Here is a 13,031-nt window from a genome sequence, read left to right as displayed (position 1 = left end):
CTCAGCAAGCACAAAGTCTGAGAGATAGATGTTTTTAAGTACGTGTGCTATTTGAGGACCACTGACAAAGACACTCAAAAAAATAATGTAAGTGACTCAAATAAAGCTTAAAGGCTTTATTCAGCTGATGCACATCAGGGACCACTTGAATACCAGAAGACTCCCTGATTGACACAGAGTCAGAGTTTTTACAGGATAGAGAAAGTTGACTATGTATCCTTGTGTTTTTGGCTTATGTAGCAGTTTTCTACCTTAACCCAAAATTGCAGTTGACAGTTATTTCTGGTTCCATGCCTCCTTCATGCTAATCACCATCAGAATGATATTTTCTGAGAACTGTGTTTGCAAGCATTGAGGTTCATCGGCTAGTCGAAGTTCATGAGTGGGGGAGGTAAGTAGCAAAAAGGAAAGAAAAGGGGGCAAATGTAGAAAGCAAAAGGAAAACTGGGGACCTTCTGTCTTGTTTGTCTTCATCCTTTTACAAGGTTTACATGCCTCCCTTAATAGTCATTGTTCTCTCAACATAAACATTTATTTTTTGAGGCCCAGAGGGGCTATTATTCAAAAAATGTCGAAATCCTCCCCTCAGTAATGTATCCCTGTTTTATGTTTGGTCAGCTCTCAAGTGTGGTTGTAGAAGAATGAAGAGTCTCATTCTTGCTATCAGTAACTCATCAACTTGAATTTCAAATGCAACAATTCAAGGAGAAACAAATGGAATTTGAAAGTCTTCAAATATCAAGGATTTATAGTCATGCCATAATGGTCCCCATCTCCATACTCAGTCACTGATCTTCATGTTGCTCCATTCTCAAGCATAATACAAAAACTGCTATTTCCTGGCAGGCTAAGGGCATAGAATATCATAACTAGTCAAATATTCAGTTAACAATGAGTTACCATAACTAGAATCACCATCTCGTTTTTGTCGGCCTGTAAATATCCATTAGGAGAATTGCTCCTGACTAAGGAACCTTGATCACATGGCTGGTCATGTGACCCAAACCCCTAATTGGAACTTTGTTATCTGTCCATGATTTTCCTGAAAGATGCTATTTTTCCTCTGCCCACCTCCTCTTCTCTCCCATTGCAGCTGGGTCCATGCCAATACAGAAGTTAAGGTGTGTGTGTTAAGGGTGGAAGTGAGTAGCCGGGCTGAGAAGCTGGTATCTATCTAAAGGCTTCTATGTCTAAAGTGAACAAAGTAGATCTCTTACATCCCTGGTCTGGGTGACTCATGATCACTCTTCTGCTGTTACCAATACTATCAACTGCTCTTGATCTTAACGTCTACAGATCCAAGTCTGCAGGTCAGCAGAAAGGAAAGCCCCCCATCTTCCTCAAATCATTCAAAATCTTCAGATCCTGGGGAAGTTTTGCATTCGAACATCAGATAGAAAGAGAAAGTTAAAAGTATGTTATAGTAATAGATCCTAGTTTTCTGCTGCCTTTGCTCCTGTCATTGCCACATTGTATCACTATTAGAAATGAGCATCAGAATAAATGGACAAAAAAAATCAATGGAATAGAATAGAAAGTCCAGAAATAGACCCAAGTCCATTTGGAAATGTCCTTTTAATAAAAGTGTTATCTCAAATTACTGGAACAAAAATGTATTTTTTCCTTCTTTTTTCTTTTGAAGAAGATGAGCCCTGAGCTAACATCCACAGCCATTCCTCCTCCTTTTACTGAGGAAGATTGGCCCTGAGCTAACATGTGTGCCCATCTTCCTCTATTTTATATGTGGGATGCCTGCCACAACATGGCTTGGTAAGCGGTGCATATGTCCTCAGCTGGGATACAAACTGGCAAACCCCGGGCCGCCGAAGTAGGGCACATGAACTTAACTGCTATTCCACTGGGCTGGCCTCCAAAAATATATTGTTTTCATGAAGGTGTTGAAACAACTGTTTAGCCACTTGGGAAAAAAAGATAAAATTAAGTCTATAACAAAGAATAATTGCCAAATTAATTATGGAACTAAATGAAAAAATAAACTATGTGAATATTTTTAAAATATGGGTTAGCATAAATAAGTAGTTGCACATAGAATAAGATTTTTTCAATAATTGTCTTTCCATTTCAAAGTTCTTTTATTATACCGATTCATAAGATTGCAAACTACAGAGAATAGAAAAATGTTGTCTTATTACCATGTCACCCATAACATGCAGAAATTGCTTTCATTCCTTAATGTGTAAGTGTTCAGTTTGGAGTAAATTGGAAATGTTTTTTTAAACAAATTTAAATCCAAATTTTTGGTAATCATCTTGTAATATGCAATATTCAATATTTTTTAAATCCCTAATACCTCAATGCCCTTCGACTTTAAATGTCCACTTAAAATTTTAAAAGAATTACATTTTTTGCATGATAAGTACACATTGTATTTCAATTTCATTGCTAATACTTTAACTACTTTGTGAAATTGTAAAATTGAGAATTAACATTGATGAATTTTTCAATGTCTGAACATTTCAGCAATATATACAAAGTGGCTCAAACCTGTTAAATTAGGGATACTGTGCAACAGAAATGATCTTTATTAACAATGTAACATTTTCTAGCCTTAGTGAACTTTGCTTTACTAAAGCAATTGGAAAAAGTGAGTCCAAATAAAGATCTTGTGTTCCTGTGGCAACTGAAAAATAAGTGGGCAGTGAGCATGACTTCCTCCTTTTGATAAATGGATTGACAGATTGAGCACTCATTGTACGCTGGCACTCTGCTGATAAGCATATGATATATTGAATGCTTGAAAAACGCTTTGAAATGCGGTCCTAGTTTTTCAGCCATCCCTGAAAAAGCAAATTTGAAAAGAAGGTAGCAGCACCAAGGTATTCTCCCAATGACTCATTGTCATAATACCCAATCTAGACTACATCCGCCCCTGGGTTAATGGCTTGTATGAAGTGAGAATCTTCCCTTAGGTCTTTTAAATCTTTTTTCACTATTGTGGCAAGAACATTTAACATGAGATTTACTCTCTTAATATATTTTTCTGTGTACAATACAAAATTATCTATATGCACAATGTTCTACATCAAATTTCTAGAATTTATTCATCTTGGATAGCTCAAATTTTACACATGTTGATTGGTAACTACCTCCCCCAGCTCTTGGCAGCCACCATTCTTTTCTTTGCTTTTGTGAGTTGGACTATTTTAGATACGTCATATAAGTGGAATCATGCAGTACTTGTCCTTCAACTGACTTATTTCACTTAACATGATGTTTTCAAGGTTCATCCATGTTGTGTCATATTGCAGAATTTCCTTCCTTTTTAAGACTAAATAATATTCCAACGTATGTATATACCACATGTTCTTTATCCACTCATCCGTCAATGGATATTTAAGTTATTTCCACATCTTGGCTATTGTGAATATAACACAATGAAATGCTAACGGATGTGTTAATAGTTTTCAAGATCCTAATTTCAATTCTTTTGGATAAATAACCAGAAGTGGGATTACTGGATCATATGATAGTTCTATTTTTCATTTTCTGAGGAAAGTTCATACCTTTTTCATAGCAACTGCAAAATTTTGCTTTCCTTTAAATCTTAGAAAAGAAAGACAAAGTGAAGAATTTTGTTCAAATTTCCCTTTTCTATTTACTTCACCAAAACTGTCTGTTTTTAAAGCTTGAGCATGAAAGCTTATAAGTCAAATAGTTTCTAATTCAATTCATTTATATTGATCAGGAAAGTTAAAATCAGCTTTTCATTTATAACTTCCATGCCAGGAATGAACCTTAAAATGACAAATGGCTAGAGAAATTAAGACCACATTTTGAGCTCAAAGTCAAGTGTCCTCCTCTCCCCAATGCATTTATATCTTCAGTGCAATCCAAATCAAAATCTTTCAGCAAGCTTCTTTATAGAAATTGCTAAAATGATTTTGAAATCTGTTCAGAGAGTAAAAGGACATAAGATAGTCAAAAGTCTTGAAAAACAATAATAGAATTAAAGATCTTACCTTACATGTTTCAAGACATATTATAAAGCTGCAGAATTCAAGACAATGTGATATTAGAACAGCACAAAAAGTCCAGAAATAGACCTACATGGAGATTGTCAAATGATTTTCAACAAAGGCATCAGAGCAATTCAATGGGAATATAAACATCTTTTTAATAAATTGTGCTGAAACAATGGAGTATCTATGCATTAAAGGAGAACCTCAACCTCCACCCCACACTACAGACAAAAATCAATTTGAGATGGATCATAGGCCTAAACGCAAAACCTAAAAGTATAGAACTACTAGAAGACAACATAAGAAAATAATATGCCTGCAGCTTTTGGGTAGGCAAACATTTCCTTGAGAACTCACAGGAAGTAAAAACTATTAAAAATTGTAAACTGGATTTCTTCATAATTTAAAAATCCCTCTCATCAAAAATCATCATCAAAACAATAAAAAGGCAAGCGACAGAATAAGAGAAAATATTTATACCACATACATATGCCCAAGGACTTGTATCCAACATATATAAAGAATTCCCTCAACTGAATAAAAAAAAATCCAATTTTTAATCACTACATACAGTATGATTCCAATTGTATGGTGTTCTGGAAAAGGAAAAACTGTGGAGACAACAGAAAGATCAGTGGTTGTCAGGGGTAGAGTTGGGGAGAGATGAGTAGACAGAGCACAGAGGATGTTTTGAGTTGTGAAAATATTCTGTATGACATTATAATGATGGATATATATATGTCATTAAACATTTGTCCTAACCCATAAAATATACAACACCAATTGTGAACTTTAAGGTAAACTATGGACTTTGAGCGATTACGATGTATCAATGTAACTTCATCCTTGGTAAAAAATATACCATTCTGGTCAGTAATATTGATAATTGGGGAGGCTAAGTATGTAGGGGGCACAGAGTATAGGGAAATCTCTGTACATTCCTCTCAATTTGGTTGTAAACATAAAACTGCTCTAAAAAAGTAAAGTCTTTAAAAAGAATGTTCATTGCAGCTTGCTTTATAATATCAAAATCAAAAAACAACCCAGATGCTCATGAACAAGATAAATTAACTGAGGTATATTTATGGAATACTGTATTACTCAGCAATAAAAGGAATGATCTGATATATAAATAAACATGAATGAATGTCAAAAATATTATACTAAGTGAAAGAAACCAAACACAAAACAAACATAATGCATGATTACTTTTATTTGATATTCTAGAATACATAAAAGTAACTTATGGTAATAGAAATGATATCAATGGTTTAGTATGAGATCAGGAGTGACTGAGAAGGAGTGCATCAGAACTTTCTGGGGTGTTGGAAATGTTCTCTCTTGATATGCATTCAAAAGAACTGATTACATAGTATACTTAGTGTCTGAGAATTTAACTATGCATAAATATACCTCAAGTAAAAAGTTTAAATTGTGTCCACAGAGGAATATCATGTCTCATAGACATATGAGAAGTTAAGTCTCTGAACCTGACCCAAGATCACACTAAGGACAGGTAGAAACTGACATTACTTCTTGATTTCATATAGGATTTTTTTATAGTTTGTTTAATTTTCATCTTTAGTATTGAAATTTATGTTTTGAGGGTCTCTGGTATCATTATCTATTTCTCTTGAAACCCACCTGGTACCATCCTTTCTCAAATAACTGCATTTGGAGCATACTGAACAGGACATAGAAATCATTAAGAAAAGTTATTTCCAGACTTAGCAACAGGCTTAAATTTATATCTTCTTCTCTGGAAAGTGCAGAATCCTCACTCATAATTCCTATTTAATGAAGTCATCTTCTGGTTTTTAAGGGTTTCACATTTTCTTTATAGTTTAATTCAATAGCTTTATCAATAGGTTGAGACATTTTGGCACTGACCACACAATAGTAAGATGCCTCTATCTTCAAGTGCTAATGACACGTGTTAATTTTGATAAAATTTTCTAGGCAGTATATTGACAAAAAAATACATTTAGGAAGGCATGATTCAGTTTAAGAGGATGAAGAATAATATGGAGAGTGGAAGAGTTTGTGACATCTGAATCTGGCTTTAAAGTATGAGTGAGATATTAGCAGATACAGAAACCCAATAGCATCCGAAGGCAGATAGATTAGGCATTTGGGTGTATTTGTGGCATGACTATACGATTGTTAGAGTACAGGCTATTTTGGTAAGGGAGAAAGGAATCTAAAAGGCAAATTTAAGCCCAATTGTTAAAAATCTGTGGATTCCATGCTTATAAATGTTTCCCTGGTGAACAGTGACTTTTTGCTGTTACTGCTCTTACTTGCTGTTTTCAAATGCTGCCCCTACTGAAAAGGAGCAGGATACTCTTATAATTTTTATAATAACCACATTGTAAAATGCTATTTCTTTCATATATATTTGCATTTTCATAGCTCCACACAGAAAAGCAAACATACAAAGACAAACACATGCACATACCACTGATGATGGATTTTAGATTAGTGATGATTAGTACCCATGACAGCCTTTGAGACTTAATTGCATGTGTCCACAGCCTCTCACAACTGAACTGCACAAAATCCTGTATCCCTGCCCTATGGGAAACATAGCCCTGTGTTAATGGCCTCAGGTGGATTATGGGCCAATACATTTTCACAACTTATCAAGACCACCCTCAGAAGGCCAATTTGTCATCATATATGGCACATGTACCAGAAAATAATGCTATATTTTAGGTGCTTGCTTTTCTACATTCTAGAAATTTTGAGGGAACAGAATGTTTGAATCTGCAACATGGTCAGTAGTTTCCTTAATAAGCCACTTATCTAAGGGAATATTGGCTGTTATCTAGAATGTCTATGAAGGAAGTAATCATTTATGACTAGTTCATTATTTTATAATAGTGCCTAGCTCTTAGTATATATTCCATAAATATTTATGATTATATTGAAAAAAATGAATGTTGATAAACAAGTACATAGCTAAGTCCACAGTGCCTCGCATCACTGTTTTCTTCAGTCATTACCCAAAATGTAAACATGCATTCATTATCTATATTATTCCACACTGTTATTCACATAATTGAATCACTTACCTTTTCCCAAACTCACGCCTTATCTCTCCCAAAACCTTCCAGTGCACCATTGGGGTCTCCTGTTACACCATTAATAAATTCCCTTATATCTTCAAATAATTTATTTAATGTTTTCTCCACCTCCTAACATTAACCAAATTGAGACTCTCCCCTTAAGACGCTATTTCATCCAGAACTCCCTTATGAGAAAATAATTCCACCCTCAATACTTCGGAATGTGAGATTTGAGCTAATGGCTTTATTCCACTTCAAGATCATTCTTCCCTTAACTCTTATTTTTAAAAATACATGGTTTCATTTGAAGCTCATGTCATTTTGGCTGAGCAACCATCTAGACTGGTCTTCATCACAGTATGGTCCTAGATAGCTTTCATGAGGGTCATTTACAGTGTCATTTAAAATGCCAATTCCAGGCACTATCAGACGTTTTAAATTAGAAATTCTGATCATTAAACCCAAGGATCTGAATTTTTAATAAGTAAACCACATGAATCTTATGAATTCTAAAGTTTAAGAAACTTTGTTCCTTCCCTTCTTGCTGCTGTCATTTACTGGAATCATTACCTCTCTCTCTAATGCATTTACATTTTGACATCAGGCTCACAGTTTTCCTTTATACCAAAGGCCCTGGCATCATTCTGGGCTATGAAAAATGTAGGATGAAATTTTGAACATGCTGGAATCCTTGTTTCCATCTCCAGGGTAGGTCCCACCTGTCAACCTTGGGTCTACACCATGAAGCTAGTCATTACTATGTCTGCACCGTGAACCCGGGCATCCCCAAGAGCTACTCCACCCCTACAATTTTAAAGTAACGTGCCACAAAACAGCCTTCTGTCCTTTTGGTTTGCTTCTCAATTATTCGCTTTATTCTTTGGAACTGAGCATAAGGATAAAAAAATAATTTTGCAAGTATTGTTCTTTTATAGACAGTGAGAAATTATGTTACATCCTCATAGTAATTTTGCTGTTACTGACCAGTTTACTGTTCATTTGAGTTATTTAATACTTTTTTGTTTTCAAATAAAAATTCAAGCTTAGAATATTTTTATATGAAATCTCCATATCAGAAACAAGTGGTATAGTTCATTGGTACAGGGAAATGGAAAGGAATAGGGGCTGATCTCAGTTCCATCTATACATAAAATAGGCAGCTGTAGATGGAAGGAAGCTGAGGATTGAACACATTTGATTAGACGATACATACAAGAGAGTCAACAACTTATATTCGTGATTTTAGTGAACAAACTAGAGTAGTGGACACTTTTAAGTAATAGCTAAAAAGCAGCAACAAATTTATCTTTGGTGGATGATATTCAAAAGTCAAAAAGCATGTAGCATGGTAAACAGCCCTAGGCAGGAGTTTAAGAACAAGTTTCTTTCCATTATCCTAATAACCTAAAAATATTTTGGATAAGTGGCATTCACCACTTGACCATAAACTCCATGATATTGTCGGTTTTAAATATGTTATCTACTAATATATCCCCTGCATCTAGTACGTAAGAGATGCCTAATAGGAAATCAATAAATATCTACAAGAAGAATGAACAGGAATTGGATCTTATTTTTTTAAGTCATTTCATTAAAACAGAGACTCAGAATGAAGGAAAAAACACAAGTTTATTCCTATAATTGGGGGTCCAGAATACTAAGACTCAAATGAACAAACTTAGGCACAGGATCTTAGAGCAACAGCACCAAGAAGCAGTAAGTGTGGACTTCTGCTTGGAAAACACTTTGCACTGGGTAGTTCTAAACAGATTACACATCAACAATGGTTGTACTGAGGCAAGAAGGCAGAAACAACTCAGAACCATGACCCAACAGATTAGAGTCAGAGGACATGTGAGTTTCTTAGCAAGTCTCTGTCTCAAAACTTCAGGAAAAAGATGAAATTTCTCAACTTAAGGAAAAAATAAAAATCATATGCTGGGGTTGCTAAGATGTATGGTAAGATCAAATCTCCTATTTGTGAAATTGTGAAAAGGAAAAAGAAATTCATGCTAGTTTTGCTGTCAGACCCCAAACTGCAAAAGTTATGGCTACAGTGAGTTTTAAGTGCCTAGTTAAGAAGGAAAAGGCATGAAATTTGTAGGTGGAAGATGTGAACAGAAATAATTGTTTTTTTATTAATAGTTATAGTTGTTAGTACCATGCCTAATTTATAAAATAAATTTATCATAGGTATATGTGTATAGTAAAAATCATAGTATAAATACAGTTTGGTACTATCCATGGTTTCAGGCAGCCACTAGGGGTCATGGAACATATCCCCCGTAGACAGAAGGGACTGCTGTAGTCCAGTCAGCCAATTATCAACCTAGAGCCATGATTCTCAATCTCCTTATTAAAACAGATCTGGACCCCACACTCAGACTTTCTGAGTCCATAGGTCTGGAGTGAGGTCAAACAATTGGTATTTCTAATAAGGTCCCAGGTGATGATGTTGATGGTGCAGGCCCAGAGACCAAACTTTGAGAACAAGTAACTTATGGTATGCTATAAAAGCAAGATAACTTCCATGGAAGCATTTAAAGAGATTCACATATCCTGCACAGGGAAAACTATTGAAGATCAGACCCAGGGTTTAATTATAAGGGTCACAGAGCTGCAAAGGAGACAAAATGCACAGTCTCAACAGAACTTTTATACTAAAGCCAGGACCCTGATAGGAAAACAGTCAGACGTTGAGACTCAGGATGGTGGAGATCTGTACAATTGAACCTCAAAAACATGAACTCCCAGATTTCTCTGAACCTTCCAAAGTGGCAAAAGCGGTCTATCCGCTTATGCTGGAAGAGGAAAGCTTCCACCTGCCTGGAAAGCATGTAAACATGTTCCTTGCAGGATGATACAGTCCATCTCAAAATCTTTTCTTGCCCTTATTCAACCCTTCAGAGCCATAACTATGGTCCCTCCTACAACAGAAAATAGCTTGTTCTAAGATATGTAAGATCTGGCTGACATGTACCATTAGGATTTTTCTCTTAGATGAGAAACAGAATATAAAGATAAATATGGAAAAATATATGAGAACACTTTCCCAAAACCTAGGAATTAAACTCCTGGAAAAGAAAGATGGATCCAGTTCTAATATACTACAAGGATGTCTTATTAAAACTTGGACACAATTATATCAATAGTAAATACAATGGAGTTGCTACAGTTGCCTTGATGGAATATTGAGGTAACAGTCACAAGGATCAGAATTAGGAATGTAAGAATGGATTTATTATGTACAATCAGAGAACCTATCATCTAATTATACTCCCTGTGATGTCCCAGAGGGCACACTATATTAAAAGAGTAGGAAATGTACTAGTTAAAGAGGAAAGATATCTTTGAGAAGCTTAATGTGCTCTGTAGATCAGGGTTGACAATAGAAGATACTTTCAGGGAACTGGGCTATCTTTTCTGACTGTAGATGATAGTCCACATGTGGATTTCATATGGATTCCAAATGAGCAGAATCCAGATGACAGCCCTTAACTACCAGAAACCAGCCAGATATAACTAACATAATGGACAGCAGGGCTTGATCAGCAGCAAGAGTGACTTAATCCACAAAGATATACAGTGATGACTATAAACTATAATTTTTCTAGGGGTGAGATAAACGTAGAGACAATTAGAAAATTGTGTGAGCGGATGAGTCAGGAAAAATCTAAGAGTTGGTGAAACAGAAATGAGAGTTGCAATGGAAAAATAATGTCCTTTTACTCAGTTTCCATAACTAAGCCTGTTCTTAGACCTATCCTATCAATTAAAGGGAACGGCTGGTCCTTAAGAACTTTGGAACACCATTGCAAGAATAGACAATAAATATTACACCTAACATCAAGGGGATCTGTGGCCATTTACCAGAGGAATTGTACAAGGGGAAAGAAGTATTGAAAGTAAAATTTTGAGGGCCATTAAATATGGAGTCGAAGTTGACACATACCAAGCAAGGTACACAAAATGCCATCCTGAACGCAGTTAGAGTTGGTGTTTATAGAAGAAAGGAAATAAATGGAATTCTAACCTAAGTCCAACTTATAGTTAGTCCAGTGGTTTTGTGGACCTACCCTACTGTATTTCTCTGGTCCCTGAATGCATAATGGGGGTAGATATACTTAGCAACTGGAAGAACTCTCTAATTGATGCCCTAAAAGAGTAAGAGCCCAGAGAAAATCCATTAAACTGCCTTTCTTCAGCCAATATCAGAGGCAATAGTTTATCCTTGAGAAATGCACAGATTAGTTTGGCCTTTGAAACAAAAAGGATGAGGAATAAAATGATGATGGCTTCCATTTACAAAAACCAGAGGTAGTAAGGCAGATGAAAATGCATTACCTCAAACTTAACAAGTGGTTGCTCCAAATGTAACTGGTTTATCAATTGTAGAAGCTTAACCAGAAATGATTAATAAAGGCTCTGCATGTGGTTGATCTGTTGAGTGTATCATTTTCAATCCCTATTAGCAAAGAGAATCAAAAGCATTTTACACTTACTGGGAGCAACAGTAGGACACATTCACTGTCTCACCTTGGAGCTCTGTTAACTCTCTTTCTTTCTGAGAAAATACAGTTTGCAGGAATCTGGAGTGTCCTGATATTTCACAGAACCTAACTGTTCCCCTATGTTGATGACAGCATCCTAATCATATCTAAACAGGTCAGATAAACAAGTCTGAATATTCTATCACATGAAAGTCAGAGTGGAATACAAACCTTACAAAAATTTAGAGCCTTCTAGATTAGTGAAGTTTTTAGGTGTCCAATAATCTTTGGTGTGATGGTACATTCTCTTTAGTAAGAAAAATGTATTGCATTTGTACCTTTATCACAAAGAAAGAGGCACAACATTTGACGGAACTCAATGGATTTTGGAAGCAGCATATGCCTCACTTAGGTATACTGCTATGAACTATTTGTTGGATGGCTGAGAAGGCTATCAGTTTCGAGTAGAGCCCAAAGTAAGTGAGAGTTTTGTAGCAGGTATAAATTGTGATAAGAGCTGCCATATTGCTTGAGCCGTATAACAAAGTATGTTCATTGGTGCTAGAGGTATCTATAGTAGGTAAGGAATTTGCGTGGTATCTCTGACAAGCTAAAAGAAGAGCTACACGCAGACTCCCAGTGTTTGGGACCAGGGAAATATCTTACGTGAGAGAAAATTTCTCGTACTTAAAAATCAGCTATTCTGACCTAGGAGAGTGTTCAACTGGAGCTTCTCATCGTGAGCTGGATATTGTCAGATCTACCAAATCATAAGGTCAGATTGATGCAGGAAAAAATCCATCATATAATTGGAAACTAAACATTTGCAATCAGGCCAGAGTATGTCCAGAAGACATAAATTATCTAATGTAGAGGCATAGAGAGTTATCACCTACCTCTTTTACATAGTGCTATACTCCCAAGTCATGCCTATGGCTTCATGGGGATTCCCAATTACCAGACTCTGGGGAAAGAAAAAAACCTCAGAATTATCACAAATAGTCAGCTATATATGTTATTGTAAGCCGTAAGTAAACAGATGCTGCACTAGAGCCCAACTTGGCAATTGCCCTAAAGGGGAGAAGTGAGAGGCAATTCTTTCAGTGAGAAGAAATTTGTATGGCACACTTGAATGTCTACATTGCATACAAGGAGAAAGGACCTGTGGTATGGATATGCACAGACTTCCAGCAAAAGGTAAAGGACTTGTTTTGTTGGTTAGAGGCGACATTGGAATATCAGAGACAAGGAGGTCTGGTGAAGATGAATATGAATGGTTCTATAGGAGTAGGAACAAAGCCTGTGGACTTTTACATTACATACTAATGGCCGTCAGAGAGCATTTGCCATACAAGAGGCAATCTCCAAACAAATGGATATCACCCAGCTTCTTTTCAGCCAAGCCATTTTTTGTGCAACTGACCCATGATGGAGTAGGTGTTAAAAGAATGGATGCTATGCATGGGCCCAATAGCACAGACTGTCTGATACCA

The sequence above is a fragment of the Equus przewalskii genome, chromosome 19, assembly GCF_037783145.1.
Source record: "Equus przewalskii isolate Varuska chromosome 19, EquPr2, whole genome shotgun sequence".
In the NCBI taxonomy this organism is placed as follows: Eukaryota; Metazoa; Chordata; class Mammalia; order Perissodactyla; family Equidae; genus Equus; species Equus przewalskii.
Note: the sequence above shows the minus strand (reverse complement) of the source record.